General features: G+C 40.7%; 1 protein-coding gene across 9 annotated transcripts in view; it reads right to left on the bottom strand.

Annotated features, from left to right (window-relative positions):
* The window catches only part of EVI5 (ecotropic viral integration site 5), a 241,354-nt gene extending 228,418 nt beyond the window's left edge, over window positions 1–12,936 (bottom strand). For 6 of the 9 annotated variants that reach the window (XM_019437920.2, XM_019437919.2, XM_019437921.2 and 3 more), the window contains exon 1: window positions 12,617–12,936. The gene's annotated coding sequence lies outside the window, so the exon portion shown is untranslated. The remainder of the gene's footprint in view (window positions 1–12,616) is intronic. The other 3 variants (XM_019437925.2, XM_019437922.2, XM_019437926.2) reach the window with 3 other exon arrangements.
* Between the last annotated feature and the right edge of the window lie 3,373 nt (window positions 12,937–16,309).

The raw sequence follows: 16,309 nt of genomic DNA, 5'->3' as shown, positions 1-16,309 counted from the left end.
GAGCTGTCAGCACAGAGCCCGACGCGGGGCTCGAACTCACGGACCGCGAGATCGTGACCTGAGCCGAAGTGGGCCGCTTAACCGACTGAGCCACCCAGGCGCCCCTGGGATAATAATTTTTAAGAAGGTCCTCAGCATCTCAGCAAGGTAAAAGTACCATGTTCTATCAACAAGATACACGTGGCCTCCTCAAAAGTTATTTAAGCTCTTTTTCCTTGTCAGGAACTTGAAAAAAGGTTGAAGCGAATGTTATCTCCAATGCTTTCCTGTGTAACATTCTAGAGTCAAAAGAAAATTGATACAATCTTATATGAAGATTTTCTTATGCAATAATTAGTTTCAATAAAATAAAAAAATCCCCAAAATGTTGCACCTAGAAAACTAAGGTCTTATTCCCTGGAATTTATATGCTAGGCTACAGAAACAATCAGAAGTTTGGGGGACAAATCAAGACAATGTGGGTACATACATTACCAAGACTAAATTTACATAGTTACACAATAACCTCAGACTCTCAGAAGATGTCAAAGAAGCATTTATGATTGCAAGAGATGTTTTCTTAATCTGATAATATTGAAGAAAACTAAAATATTATAAACTAGTAGGCATATCCACACCACTCTCGGTCTTATCCGCCACAGGGAAGTGGGTCTTCTGTCTAATCAAGTCAGAAGACCTCAGGCCTCATACTCCGAATTGTCCTGGAACTCAAGTTATCTCTCTCTTCCTCCCAGTTTCTGCTTTCAACTTTCAAACATGCTGCTCTGCCATATTTAAAAATCTCACTGAATTTTATTTATCCCTCTGAAAAGCCCTGGTCTCACAGCATCCTGCCACCTCTCATAGCTAAGCAACTGGAAAGATGTTTACCTTTTCATTCTTCCCTTCCTCACCTTCCACTTTCTCACTACAATCTGGCTTTTGCCCTACCATTTTTCTGAAACCACACTTACCAAGGTCGCTCACCAAAAGCCTGTTTATTGATCTCTCTGCAATATATGACCAAGTATTATACTCTATCCTTTTACTTATTGTGATTTTTCTGATTAGAAAATACATGTTAATTACGAATTGAAATATCATAGAAAAAAATGGAAAGTTTAAATACTCTGTAATCCTACTCTCAAAGATAGCCTCTGTTAGCAATATGGTCTATCTCCATCAAGATCTCTTTTCTAGGGGCACCTGGGTGGCTTAGTCAGTTGCGCATCCAACTCTCAATTTCAGCTCAGGTCATGATCCCAGGGTAATGGGATTGAGTTCCATGTTGAACATGGAGCCTACTTAAGATTCTCTGTCTCTCCACTGCCTCTCTCCCTCTCCCCTGCTCATGCTTGCTTTAAAAAAAAAAAAAAAAAAAAAATTCTTTTCTATACATATACTAACATAGGAGTATATATGTATATTTTTAACTTAACAAAAGTTAGAACATACTATATATATTTCTTTGAGAATTTTTTTAATGTACCTTGATCTCCTGTCCTTGTTAGCATTATTAGTAACTTGATTAACAACCTCCTAAAGAGCTCCTCATCATAATACCCAAACCATATGAATGTCACTTAAAAAAAATTTTTTTTTGTTTATTTATTTTTGAGACAGAGAGAAACAGAGCATGAGTAGGGGAGGGGCAGAGAGAGAGGGAGACACAGAATCTTAAGCAGGCTCCAGGCTCTGAGCTGTCAGCACAGAGCCCCATGCAGGGTTTGAACCCACCAACCTGAGATAATGACCTGAGCCAAAGTGGGATGCTTAACCAACTGAGCCACCCAGGCACCCCTATGAATATTACTTTATTATTTTTTATACATTTATTTATTATTGAGAGACAGACCGTGAGTAGGAGAGGGGCAGAGAGAGAGTTAGACACAGAATCTGAAGCAGGCTCCAGGCTCTGAGCTGTCAGCACAGAGCCTGAAGTGGGGCTGGAACTCATGAACCACAAGCCAGATCATGACCTGAGCAGAAGTCGGACGCTTAACTAACTGAGCCACCCAGGCACCCCTTTTAATATTTTTTAAAATGTTTATTTATTTTTGACAGAGAGACAGAGCATGAACAGGGGAGAGGAAGAGAGAGAGGGAGACACATGTCTGAAGCAGGCTCCAGGCTCTGAGCCGTCAGCACAGAGCCCAACCCGGGGCTCAAACCCACAGACCACAAGATCATGACCTGAGCCAAAGTCGGAAGCTCAACCAACTGAGCCACCCAGGCGCCCCTGAATGTTACTCTAAACGACAAAAGAAGCTTGGCAGATTAAGTTAAGGATTTTGTGATGAGGAGGTTATCCAGATTAGCTGGGTTGAGCCCATCTGAAGATGTTAAACAGCTGGCTTAGAAGATGGAAGAAGGTGCAAAAATAATATAAAAACAGAGAGAGGCCAAAACATAAGAGACTCTTAAATATGGGGAACAAAGAGAGGGTTACTGGAGGGGTTGTGTGAGGGGGGATGGGCTAAATGGGTAAGGGGCATTAAGGAATCTACCCCTGAAATCATTGTTGCACTATAAGCTAACTAACTTGGATGTGAAAGAAAGAAAGAAAGAAAGAAAGAAAGAAAGAAAGAAAGAAAGAAAGAAAAGATCCACAGAATGCAATGCAAATGTAAGTAATGCAACTCTAACAGCTGGAAAAGGCAAGAAAACAGATTCTACCCTTGGGAACAGCCCTGCCAATATCTTGACTTTAGCCCTGTGAATCAGACCTCTGGCCCCCATAACTGTAAGAGACTTAATTTTTTTTTTTAAGCTAAGTCTGTTAATTTATTACAGTAGCAATAGGAAATACAGTATATACACACACCATATTACCTTAACTGTATATCATGCTATCATAAGAATGTACCACATTTTAGTTAGCAATCCTTTACTGATAGCTACTTGGGTTGTTTTCTTTTTTTTTTTCCTTAAGTTTATTTATTTTTGTGAGCGAGAGACAGAGAGAGAATCCCAAGCAGGGTCCACACTGTCAGCACGGAGCCCAAGGAGGGGCATGAACTCACAAATGGCAAGATCATGACCTAAGCCCAGACCAAGAGTTGTATGCTTAACCAACTGAGCCACCCAAGTACCCCTACTTGGGTTGTTTTCAATTTTTTATTTTATACCAGGTGCCAAAAATACCTCTAAACATTTGTGTAGTTCTCTAGGAGTTATTCCATAAAGTACAACTACTGGATCAAGAAATATGAAATTTCAGGGCACCTGGCTGGCTCATTCAGCAGAGCATGCAGCTCTTGATCTCAAGGTTATGAGTCTGAGCCCCACAGTGGGTGTAAAGATTACTTAAAATAAAAAATAAATAAACAACAAAAGAAATGTGGTATTTCAACCTATATAATATATAAAAAATACATTATATACATTTTAAATATATAAATAAATATATATATATATATATTTAACAGACAGATATAGAAACATGTAAATAACCTCCAAAAAGGCTGTACTTTTCTCTCCAAAATCTATTCTTCAGCTCCCTCTAATTACTGCCACACCAATATCCAAAAGCCTAGGACAGATACATCGGGGTCATTTGGCCCCTCCCTTATCTTCACCCCACATACCACAGCTCTAGAATCCTTAAGATCCCCCCCCCCCTGCCCTGTCCAACTCCTTGGAATAGGAGTACATCAATTTTCAACTCTATTACTTTACTGTGTGTTTTCCCTATCTTAAGTCTTGTGCTCCACTGTACCAGAATAAACTTTCTGAAACTCAGCTCTGATTTAACTAGACTCTTCACAGATTGCTGGCTGAAATGTGGAATGGTATAACCACTTGGGAAAAATTGTTTGTAACTGTCTTCTTAAGTTAAATATGCATCTATCCGCTGACCCAGTAATTCCACCTCTAGTTATTTATCCAATAGAAATGAAAATGTATGTCTCTAAAGAGACCAGTAGTCAAGTGTTCATAACAGCTTTATTCATAATAACCAAATGGGGAAATGGATAAACTGTATTATAGCTATACAATGGATTACTGCCCACCAATTAAAAAGAACTATTGATGTGAGCAACAACATGGCTTAATTTCAAAAACATTATGTTGAACAAAAGAAGCCAGACAGAGAAGAATACACTGAATTATTCAATTTTTATGAGAAGTTCAAGAACAAGAAAACCTAATCTGTGGTAAAAGATAACAACAGGGTCTGACTAAAAGAACCATGAAGGATTATTGGGGGGAGAGGTAAAGAGATTCACAAAGGCATATACATTTATCAAAACTCAAATGTATAGTTAAGTTTTATGTGTTTCACTGTAAATAAATTTACCTCACAAACTTTTAAAGCAATATTAAAATTTAAAACTTACTTCACTCAGCATTTTCCCTTACTAGTTATAAAAAGCCTCAAGATTTAAGACAAGTTAATCATTTAATTACTTTTTAAATTTTTTTTTTTTACATTTATTTTTGAGAGACAGAGAGAGGCAGAGCACAAGTGGGGGAGGGGCAGAGAGATCGGGAGACACAGAATCAGAAGCAAGCTCCAGGCTCTGAGCTGTCAGCACAGGGCCTGACGTGGGGCTTGAACTCACAAACTGTGATATCATGACCTGAGCTGAAGCTGGACGCTCAACCGACTGAGCCACGCAGGCGCCCCTTAATTACCTTTATCATCTCACTCAGAAACAAGAATGTATCAATTGTGCCTTCCCCTGGAGTTTATAAATTTTGTAAGAGCAAGGATTTTGTCCATGTAGAATAGATCACCATTATCTTCCCAATACCTATCATTATGTTTGACACAGAGGAGATGCTAAGTATGTTATCTTTGGTGGTTCTTAATGATTTATTGACAACTGTTTAACTTCTTTAAATTTCTAGATCACTTACTGATTCATTTTTCTGATCTTGTATGTTTACATATAAATGTACCATCATGCTTGATAACAATTACAAACCTTGCTCATCTGGGGCACCTGGGAGGCTCAGTCGGTTGAGCCTCAGACTTCAGCTCAAGTCATGATCTTGCAGTCCTTGAGTTCAAGCCCTAGGTCAGGCTCTGTGCTGACAGCTCAGAGCCTGCCTGCTTCAGATTTTGTGTCTCCCTCTCTCTCTGCCCCTCCCCCTGCCTCAAAAATAAATAAAAAACATTTAAATAAATAAATAAGTAAAATAAACCTTGCTCATCTGACACTAGAAAAGAAGCTTCTCCACATTTTCAAAAAGGCAGTCAGGTTGAGTCTTTAATTTTGTGCTCATCTCTTACATGTATTTCAAATAAATATTCAAAGGCAGACTTTTCATGGGCTTATTCCCTAAAATTCATTCTTTTTTTAAATTTTTTGTTTTATTTATTTTTGAGAGAGACAGAGAGAGAGAGAAAAATGAGGGAGGGGCAGACAGAGAGAGAGGGAGACACAGAATCTGAAGCAGGCTCCAGGCTATCAGCACAGAGCGCAATGCAGGGCTCAAACCCACGAACCATGATATCATAACTTGAGCCGAAGTCAGCACCTTAACTGACTGAGCGACCCAGGCGCCCCCAAAAAATTCATTTTCAATTTACTTCAAGCTCTATCTTCTCACCATCAAGTCTTCTCAACTATCCTAATTTCTGGTATACCTGAAGATATTAAATTTTCCTTCTCTCATGTATCTCACTTAGATATATTTATTATACAATTGTTCATTAGAGCTACACTTTTATCCAGTATCTGTTAGCACTGATCTAACAAATTTACTAGCATAATTTATGAAAATACTAGATCCATTTTTGACATAGCAAAAAATCTATACCAGGCCAAAAAAGAAGACAACTATTAATCATTTGAGCACCAACCCAAAGATAAGACAAAATCCCCCTCTTCACTTTTATATCAATGCTTGCACTTTCCTACGAAAAACAAGAGCAATGATCAATAACACAGCCAGTTCTGTTCCTCTCTCTCATCAAGGTCCCTTCCAACAACACAGGAACCAGCAGTTCCTCATGGAGAGAGCCCTAATCATCAACTCACAGGACACTGAAAAGAACAACCAACAATGAAGACCCAGATAGCCAGTCTGACCAGCTTTATGGAACACTTTTCAGAGTATAATTGTGAGGGGTGGATTGGTACAAAGAACAATTAACAAGCACTAAACCCACATTATCTTTGGCCACTTAAAGGATAAACTTCAAACAGCATAGGCAGGGAAAGCTCTCTATAAGTACAGATATCATTTAAAAAAAAAAAAAAAAAAAAAAAGGTGGAAATGGCAACAAACACACCAGGCCATTTGAAATAATGAGCAACAGTCAACGGGTTCTATCCACAAAACACTAATTAACCTACATGTTTCCAAAAGGGCATTTTAGCACAGAAAAAGATGGACATAATTTAAAGGTAAATACTTTAAATTGTATACACTTGGCCTAAGAGAAAACAAATGATTTCATTGCGAACTTTTTGTTAAAAACTTTTTTTTTAATGTTTATTTATTCTTGAGACAGAGACAGCATGAACAGGGGAGGGGCAGAGAGAGAGGGAGACACAGAATCTGAAACAGGCTCCAGGCTCTGAGCTGTCAGCACAGAGCCCGACGTGGGGCTTGAACCGTAAGACCATGACCTGAGCCGAAGTCGGACGCCCGAATGAGCCACCCAGGCACCCCAAAAACTCTGTCTTAAAGAACATTTGGAAACCTACTGACTTAGTGTTTTAAAAAAAAATAAATAGGGACGCCTGGGTGGCTCAGTCGGTTGGGCGTCTGACTTCAGCTCAGGTCATGATCTCACAGTCTGTGAGTACGAGCCCTGCCTCGGGCTCTGCTCAGAGCCTGGAGCCTGCTTCAGATTCTGTGTCTCCCCCCTCTCTGACCCTCACCTATTTACACTGTTCCTCTCTCTCTCAAAAATTAAAAAAACAGGGGCGCCTGGGTGGCGCAGTCGGTTAAGCGTCCGACTTCAGCCAGGTCACGATCTCAGGTCCGTGAGTTCGAGCCCCGCGTCGGGCTCTGGGCTGATGGCTCGGAGCCTGGAGCCTGTTTCCGATTCTGTGTCTCCCTCTCTCTCTGTCCCTCCCCCGTTCATGCCCTGTCTCTCTCTGTCCCAAAAATAAAATAAACGTTGAAAAAAAAAATTTTTTTAATAAAAAAAAAAAAAATTAAAAAAACATTTAAAAAATTTTAATAAAGAGTGCAAAGAATCACAAAACTATTACAGAAGCTTAACATAAAACTTTCAGTGGGTGGTTTTAGCTAATTATCAGTTTATGTTAACTATAAACTAAGATCTCTACAACCTTAGTAATAGTTTCCAATTTTTTATGGTATGGAATCCTTCTTCAAAATTAAAAATTCTTCTCCCATGACCACAGTTGGATTGAAATAGTATGGATTGATTGAAATGACAAAACCACCATGACTTTTTAATATATGCAAGATTATTCATTCACTATTAAATGTTTAAGGTCTATATGGATTTTCAGACCCCTTGCAGAGATACATAGCTCAATCTGTTTTCTCTAGTCACTAATCCCCTCTTTCCCATGAGTTTCCCACTTTTATAAAGCATCAGAGAGATCACCATTTGGCTTACCTTTAGAACCATTCCCAATCCTGAGAATGTATGATTCTGGCACAAGTACTTCTCAAAAGAATTTGGGGATTTCTAGAGAAAGGTCCCAATATATTTGGGACCCAATATTTTGTCCCTCCCAACACTCTAGGTAACAGTAAAGAAATTTAAAAGCTATAATCCTTCAAGGAGCAGACAACAGTGAAGGGCAGATGGCAACACATTTTTATAATGAAAGCAGATGATTAAGGTTAAGTTGGCAGATAGAACACACACATCTAATTTTCCTCCCTCATAAAACTCTACTAAAACAAGGAAAAAGATGTTGTTGTGTTCTATTTTTAGCTCATAAACCATAAGGACAGGGAGAATGGAAAAAGAGACAACAGCAATAAAATTTTGGAGGCTGGAAAGAAGATGAATGAGTGGTAATTGACTTTGTCAAAGACAGCCAAATTACAAGCCAGCAGTGCTGGCAATTTAGAACAAACCCAATTTATACTACACAATCCTCAAAAGGCTTAGGAACTGCCAGAACAAAGAGGAACAAGGGAGACCCAAATAAGAAAGGATCAGGTGAAAGCTGTGAACAGTTAGAAACCTAGACCCCATTCCTTCTCCAAGCTGCTGAGTGGTCCATACTCAATGCAGCAGCTGACTGGAGATTTATTCTCTCAAGAGAGCAAACCATAAAAGGTAGAGGACATAAGTATCCCAACAAAAAGAAGCAAATCATGTGACCTTATATACTGAATGTTCTATGACTCATTCTCCAGCCGTGTTTCTTGAATTCCCAGATCACTAGCTACCAAACCTCTACCCTCCAAGCACAAAACTGGAAGATACTCTCTGGGCAATGTGGCCAGACCAAAAGGAAAGACAGAAACCCTGGAGTAGCTAGCTTCAAACAGTCCAAGTGAACCAATGGTTTCAATCTTGACCACATAGGGGAATCACCTGGACAACTTCAGGAAATACCGATGTTAATCTATAGGGATAGAAATCAGAATAGCAGTTGCCTCTGGGCAGGGAGTGGGGAAGAGAGAACAAAGATATACTAAGGAATTTTACAGGGTTTTCACAATGCTCTGTATCCTATTAGTTACATGGATGTATACATGGCAAAATCAAACTATTTACTTAAAATGTGTGTGTTTTACTGTAGGCAATCATATCTGTTTAAAAAATATTGTTACCTGGGTCCTACCCTCAAAGATTCTGTTGTATTTTAGTCTAGCAGTGTGTCTCTATTTTTTTTAAGCTCTCCACGTGATTCTACAGTGCAACCAAAATTGAGAACCACTATTCCATGCAGGAGATTATAGAGTAAAACTGGAAGTCAGTAAGCCCCACCTACAAGCTCAGGGCTTCCAATCAGCTTTTAGTCCCCACTCTCAATCATGAAAAAACCAAGGATTATCAAAACTCTGAGGAGGGCCTCAATTACAGAAAAAAAAGCAACTTAGAGGAAACAAACTACACAAGGAAAAGAAAGCCTAAAGAGACTATCTTTAACATTCTCAGATACCGCAACACATAACAAGAAAGAGATGGAGGAATACATAATTGGGTAGAGGACAGGAAGCCAAACCTACAGGTCTGCATAAGGGAATATGGTCAAGAAGCTGATCTACAGGGCACCTGGGTGGCTTAGTCGGTTAAGCATCTGACTCTGGATTTCAGTTCAGGTCATGATGTCAGCACGGAGCCTGCTTGGGATTCTCTCTCCCTCTCATGTGTGTGCCAGCTCACTCTCCCTCAAAATCAATAAATAAACTTAAAAAAAAGAAGAAGAAGAAAGAAAAAGGTGGGGGGGAAGCTTATTTGCCTCACTCACAGAACCCCAGGAAGGCTCAGGACTTGGAAGTCTCCAGACAGTATATAGTCAGGATGGGAAAGGTATGGGGCTGAAGAGCAGGTTAGTAACTTAAACTCTGCAATATAGGCCTTTTAGTTTCTCTTCATTTACGTCCTCTCATAAATTTATTCCCTAAAAACAGTGACTTAGAGAGACTCCAGACTCAAAAAAGGAGAATGAAGCTAAGGCTGAAAGCCAAGGAATTAGGCAGAAAAGCATGTATTGTGAATAGCAGCCCCTATCTACCCACAGCCCAATTCCTTTGCTCAGCACTCAGAACAGTGCCAGCCAGGCATATTACCTCCCCCACTCTCACCCCTACCCAGTTGAATTTATATGTCTTTTTTGCATGCTGCCAAACCAATTTTCATAACAGCACTTATAGTGGAGGATAAAGGTCTCTTCTTGAATTTCTACTTACCCTCCTAGATTCTAAACCCTTACGGGCAGGGGAAGCATCTTAATCAGCTTTGTATTCCCAAAGTCCTAACACAGTGATTGTCAATATACTCAACACTCTAGAACTCTTTAATTGGTCCTAGACACTACACCAAAGGGGGAAAAAAAAAAAAAAGAAAGAAAGAAATGAAAAAAGAAATAACAAACAAACCAGCTTGGAAAACTAGACCATACAAGGTGTAGTTTAGATTAGGTCGCAATGAAGATTAAAGACTTAGATCAGCTGTACTTTTTTTTTTTAAGTTTATTTATTTATGAGAGAGAGAGACAGCACAAGCAGGGGAGGGGCGGAGGGGCAGAGGGGCAGAGGGGGAGAGGGGGGGTGGGGGGAGAGGGAGAGAGGCATAGAATCTGAAGCAGGCTCCAGGCTCTAATCTGGTCAGCGCAGAGCCTGACACAGGGCTCAAACCCACAAACTGTGAAATCATGACCTGAGCCAAAGTCGGACGCTCAACCAACTGAGCCACCCAGGTGCCCCATATCAGCTGTACTTCTATATACTGGCCACAAGTATTTTAAAATATCACTTACAATAATGTCAAAAATTTCAAATACCTAAGATTAAACAATAAAAGATGTGCAAGACTTTTACACAGAAAAGTACAAAACATTACTGAAATTTTAAAAGACCTACATAGAGATATATACTATGTTCATAAATTGGAAAACTCGATATTAAGATGTCAGTACTCTCCAAATTGATAGATTCAATTCCAATTTCCAAAATTTGTTGAAATTGACAAGAAGATTCTGAAATTTATATGGAAATGCAAAGAGCCAAAACTATCCATTATTAAGGAACAAAGCTGGAGGCCTTACACTATCACACATCAAGGCTTATCATACAATTACATTAATACAGTAATATTGGTGCAAGGATAACAAATAGACCAATAAAACAGAATATCCAGAAACAGATCCACCTTTAAACAGTCACCTGATTTGTGAAAAAGTGCCACCAGTGCAGACGGACAAGTATGGTTATTTTCAATAAACAATGCTGGGTCAAAAAGATACCCACCTGGTAAAAAGTGAATTTTGACCCCCTATAATCCATGGAAAACTTACTATAAATTGTACACTTTAAATGTGAAATTAAAACAAAACAAAAATTTTGTAAGGTAACACAGGAAAACATCTACATATTCTTAGGCTAAGCAAGATTTCTTAAATAGGAGACAGAAAGCAGTAATCATAAAGGAAAATAGTAAATATGTTTCATTAAAATTAAGAATGTCCATCCACCAAAAAAACACCATTAAAAGAGTGAAAAGACAGAATGGAAATAAGATAAATTATGTATAATTTATAGACAGGGTGTGTGTGAACCTCCCAGAAAGGACTCATATCCAAAATATTATAAATTAAAAAAATAAGACTCAAGCATTTTACAAAAGACATATAAATAGCCAATAAAAGATAAAACCACAATCATCAAGAAAATGCAAACTAAAACCACACTAATATATTACTGCACTTCTATCAGAATAGCACAAAGGTTTCAAACTGACAAGCACCAACAAGGATGTGGGGTAACTGGATTAAAATTCTCTAATTAGCACAACCACTTTGCGAAAATGTTCAACAGTATCTAATACTTGAGTTTATCATCCACATACCTCACAAACCAACAATTCCACTCCTAGGTATAAACCCCAACTTAGTAATGTTCTGTTTCTTGATCTGTGGTGGTATACTTAGTAAAAATCCTTTACCTACCCACTTAGGATTGTGCACTTTTTCTGCATAGTATACTTTAATAAGCTTTCTAAGTTTCCTTGACACACAGTTCTCAGAGACCTTAAGGCTAGCATTTTAGGATAGACAAGAAGCTTCAGGTAAATTCAAGACAGTTTACTTAAAAAAAAAAAAAAAAAAGCTATTAACACATTATCAGCCCAGAACAAAGGCAAAAACCACCAACAGATAGTTTTACTTGATCTTCAAAGAACACTGGATTTCTTTCTTTCAGCAAAGAAAGGGGTTTATTATTCTACACTGCAACCCAAAGAAAAGATATCTTTGCAAGAAAATACTGCTTTTCAAAATCACCTCTAACAACAACGGATAGGAGGAAAGCAAAGGAACCATCCCAAAAGTTTTGGTTTAACTCTTCGGGAAAAGGATGACAAATGACTTGATCTAAAACGCCCAAAGAAACAGACACAAAGAAATCACGGCAATTCTAAAACAAACACGAACACCACAATTCCATCTACCGGAAATTCTGCGGTTAATTTGAGGCTTGCCCCGCTAGTCATAAGGTGATTCAGTGATGGCTACTAACGCTGTCCAAGGATACCCCAGGGAGTCACCTAGCACACCTGGCTTGCCCATCACTTGCCTGGCGACTCTGCCTTGCGCAGAATCCCGGAGGCCAAATGAAGACGCCAACTTTGCAAGTAAGGGCGCAGGTGGTCTCACTCCATCGGGGCACCGGGAGAGAACGGACTTCTGGCCTCGAGGGCGGGCATGAAACGTCAGTATCCCACACAGGATTTGAGAGAAAGCGCCCCCGAAGCTCCCCGTTCCCTCCACCTCCCTGGGACTCCACTGGGAGACCAGCTAGCGAGTTTTCTCCTCAGAGCCCACGGGAGGACGGTCCCGGGCCGCCGCGGCCTCAGGGAACTTAGGCCGTGGCGGGGCCGGGCGCGCCCGCCCCGCTCGCGCCGCAAGTTTGGTGGCGGCCCCCACTCGCCGCGCCTCGGCCCCGCTGTGCGCCCCGCGGAACCCGGGCTCGCGGCCCATCCGGCCTCCCGGCCCGCCCGGCCTGGCGCGGCGCCCCTCACCTTGGAAACGTTGGGTGGACTCCGCCGTAAACATTAACTTCCCATCCAGCCGGCAGCCTCGCCGCCGCGTCTCAGCGCCTCGGCCCCGGCTTCGACTCCGCGGGCCGCCTTCCCCGCCCGTTCTCAAGCGCCGAGCTCACTGACGAGCTCAGAGCCGCCTCCAACCCTCAACCACCCCTCTGGGCACCGCCACTGCCTTAACTACTACCCGACCCCAACCCTGCCCGCCCGCAGGCTACTCCAGGGTCTGGCCGGCCGCGTCAGGAAAGCCCAAGGCGCAGGCGCGGCGGAGCCTTAAAGAGACCGGCAGCCTCTACCGCATAATGGGTTCGAGCAGGTTAGGGGCCGGGCAGCCGGTCGAGAAAAAGAGAAACCGAAGGGATTGGGCCGTGGGGAACGGGGGCGGGGAAATCCCTCTCCCTCCTCCGCCTCTCTTTCAAAGCGCCAGCCCTCAGCCTTACAAATTGCAGACTTCCCCAGTCTCCTGAACCGCCCCTTGCCAGTACGAGCAGCACAGGACACACCCCCTCGGGGGCCCGAGAAGACCCTAAACTTGGAGCTGCAGGCTTTGCTCTACCGCATCGCCCACGCTCCTCCTAGGCCGCGGGCACGCGACGCAGACGCGCAGGTTTCGAGAGGCCGTCCCGGCTCCCCGAGAGGTGACTTAGGTCACTCTGAAAAACAATAATCAGTGTGCAAATAGCACTTATGATTGCAAATCCCTCTACCATCAGTCATCTCGACAAACTGGGTTTATGCAGAGTCCCGCAGGGGGCAGAACCTGGGCACAAATACATGCAGTCCAGCCAGGCAACCATCCAGTATCAACGAAGAAATTCTTAGAAGTACGTACTTAGTTTGGGACAGAAACTGTCTACTAATTCCGGTCTAACCCCGGGAAAAACGGGCAAGAAAAATAATAAAGATAATACAAATTGCCTTCATTATACATTTAGAAGTTACAAAATGGGAGAAAGTATCAGCACAAAAAAAAATCCAAAATTGTTTGACTAGAAATTAGATAGTCCCTGGTTATTTTCTGACGCAAATTTACGGTTTCCAGAAAGGGTTTCACTGTAGTAAGCATTTCATAAAAAGAAAAACGCTCCACTTTTTTTTTTAAACAGGCTTAGGAAACACTAAAAAATAGGAAGTAGAGCCATGCTCTCCATCCAGCTAAAAACTTTGAAACCTTGAAATTTTATGAGGCAAATTTTTTCATAACTTTTAGGTCATGCCATTATTTAAAGTTAATTTCAGTTGACAATTTTATTGCAACTGAATCCATTTTGTATAAGAAAGCTAACAGACATCTTGAAAAATCTACCTTTCCCTCCTATATTACATCTATCAGCAAATCCTGTTGATTTCACCTTTGAAATTTTCTTTGGATCTGTTCTCTTCTATCTCTTCCATCACCACCCTAGTCCACCTGTATGGGGGTGGAGGGGTGCCTGACCTAGTCTTCTAAATGGCTTACCCACATGCCCCTTAGTTCCTCTCTCATGTCTTCTCCGCACAAAAGGCTATGTGACCAAGTCACTTCCCAGGTAAACCACTTTAATAGCTTTCCATTCTCTTGGACAAAAACCCTCAGCTAACCAAGCCCAATATGGTCAGATGTCTGGCCCACCTCTCCTCTCCATCTCTTCTCACTGTTTAGACTACCCGTCTCCTCCATCCTGCCGTCTCTTTTCCAGCCACACTGGCCTTTTCCAATCCTTCAAATCTTCCTCTCTTGACAGAGCTTTTGCATATGCTTTGCTCAATGCTTAGAAATCTTTTCCAACCCTCAAACCTCTCACCTCAGTCGGCTCTTGTCTGTACCTCTGAGGAGCACCCTTGGACCTCCTCACCTTGGTCCCTTCCTATCATACTGCACTGAAACTGTAATTGTATGATTATTTTGTTGAATTTTTATTCCCTCCTCAACTGGATTATTACATCCATAAGTCCAGGAGCTTGGTTTTCTTTGGTTCATAGTTGTATTTCCATATTTGTCAATATGTATCTGTTTAATCAATGACTGAAAATCATAGAATGTTAGAATTTGAACTAGATGTGGTTTAAAGATTACCTAAGTCATGTACAAAATGTCACAATTTGACATTTGTAATCAGAATCTAAAAATAACTCCAGTTATTTGTAAAACTGATTTCATATTGTTTTAACTGGGCTGTCACAAGATTCTTTGGGCAAACTTTAAAACAGAGTTCTCAAAGCACCTTGTAAAAACCACTGTATTAGTAATGGCTACAGGATGGGCCCACATGGAACTAATAACACTTGCTGCTTCAAGAGAGGAAAATAGGGTGACTGGTAGACAGGAGTAGATAGGAGACTTTTGACCGCCTGCCCTTTTGTACCTTTTCAATTTCTAACCATGTGAATATATTACCTACTAAAAAATAAATAAATGACACAAAAGAGTGCTTACTGTATGATTTTATTTATTTGAAGTTCCAAAACAGGCAAAACTAATCTGTGGTGGAAAAAAACAGAACTGGTTGCCTCTGGCAGGGAATTTATTGGGAAGGTACAGGAGAGAAATTTCTGGGTGATAAAAATGGTCTAAATCTTGAAATGGTGTGAGTTACACAAGGGTGTTCGTTTTGTCAAAAAAAAAGTGTGTGGTTAACATTTCAATTAATGTGAATTTTACCTAAAAAAGTATATAAAAATAAATGCAGCATACTATTTTAAAAATAAGCTAACACACGGTTGAGCACTCTGTGTATGAGTATTGGCAAGGGCTATACATACATTATCTCTCTTAATCTTCATAGTATGCTCATCAGGCAGGTATTTATAACCCCCTTGCATATGAAAAAACTGAGACTTAGTAAATACCAAGTAACTTGCCCCTATTTATACAAACTGAAAAATGGTGAGACAGAGCTTGGAATCCATTCCGTCTAATGCCAAGTGGTTTATATATATTGTCCATTAGATCAAGAGCTTTGCAATGATTGGAATCATATTCTGTCTTAGGCTTCTCAGTAGCCCAAGTGCTTTTTTGCATACTTGCTGTTCAATGTGTTTTCAATGAATGGTAAATAATAAGCTTGGTGATTTTATTGATTGAAATTGTATATATATATATATATTTTTTTTAATGTTTATTCATTTTTGAGAGAGAGACAGAGAGTGAGCAGGGGAGGGGCAGAGAGAGAGAGAGACACACAGAATCTGAAGCAGGCTCCAGGCTCTGAGATGTCAGCACAGAGCCTGATGTGGGGTTCGAATTCACGAACTGTGAGATCATGACCTGAGCCAAAGTCGGGCACCCAACCCACTAAGCCACCCAGGCACCCCGAAATTATATTTTTTAATTGGCTCTACACATATACATATATAGAAAATATATATACATGCCCATATATTCCAAATAATCTAAATAATCAGCACTGCTGTACTAGATGCTGAGATACTTTATCTTAAATGAAGTCATTGGCCTGAGGAAAGGAGTTTATTCCATTAGCCCTGACCCTCCAGCAATCTCCCTGGTTTATGCCTTTCCTTCACTCACTCAATTTTTTTGACAAAAGAGCTTACACTTTAACTTGTCACTGAAATAGCTCAATCTAACCAGAGAAATAGCTAATTCTGATTTCTCACAAGTGCTTGAGCACTTGCGTAAGTGAAATTCCACCGTGTGAATTCCACACCAACACCACCTCTGCTCCAGCTCTC

This window comes from Panthera pardus, unplaced genomic scaffold, assembly GCF_024362965.1.
Source record: "Panthera pardus isolate Hobbes unplaced genomic scaffold, ASM2436296v1 HiC_scaffold_11, whole genome shotgun sequence".
NCBI classification, from domain to species: domain Eukaryota; kingdom Metazoa; phylum Chordata; class Mammalia; order Carnivora; family Felidae; genus Panthera; species Panthera pardus.
This window is presented reverse-complemented; position numbering and strand designations above follow the sequence as displayed.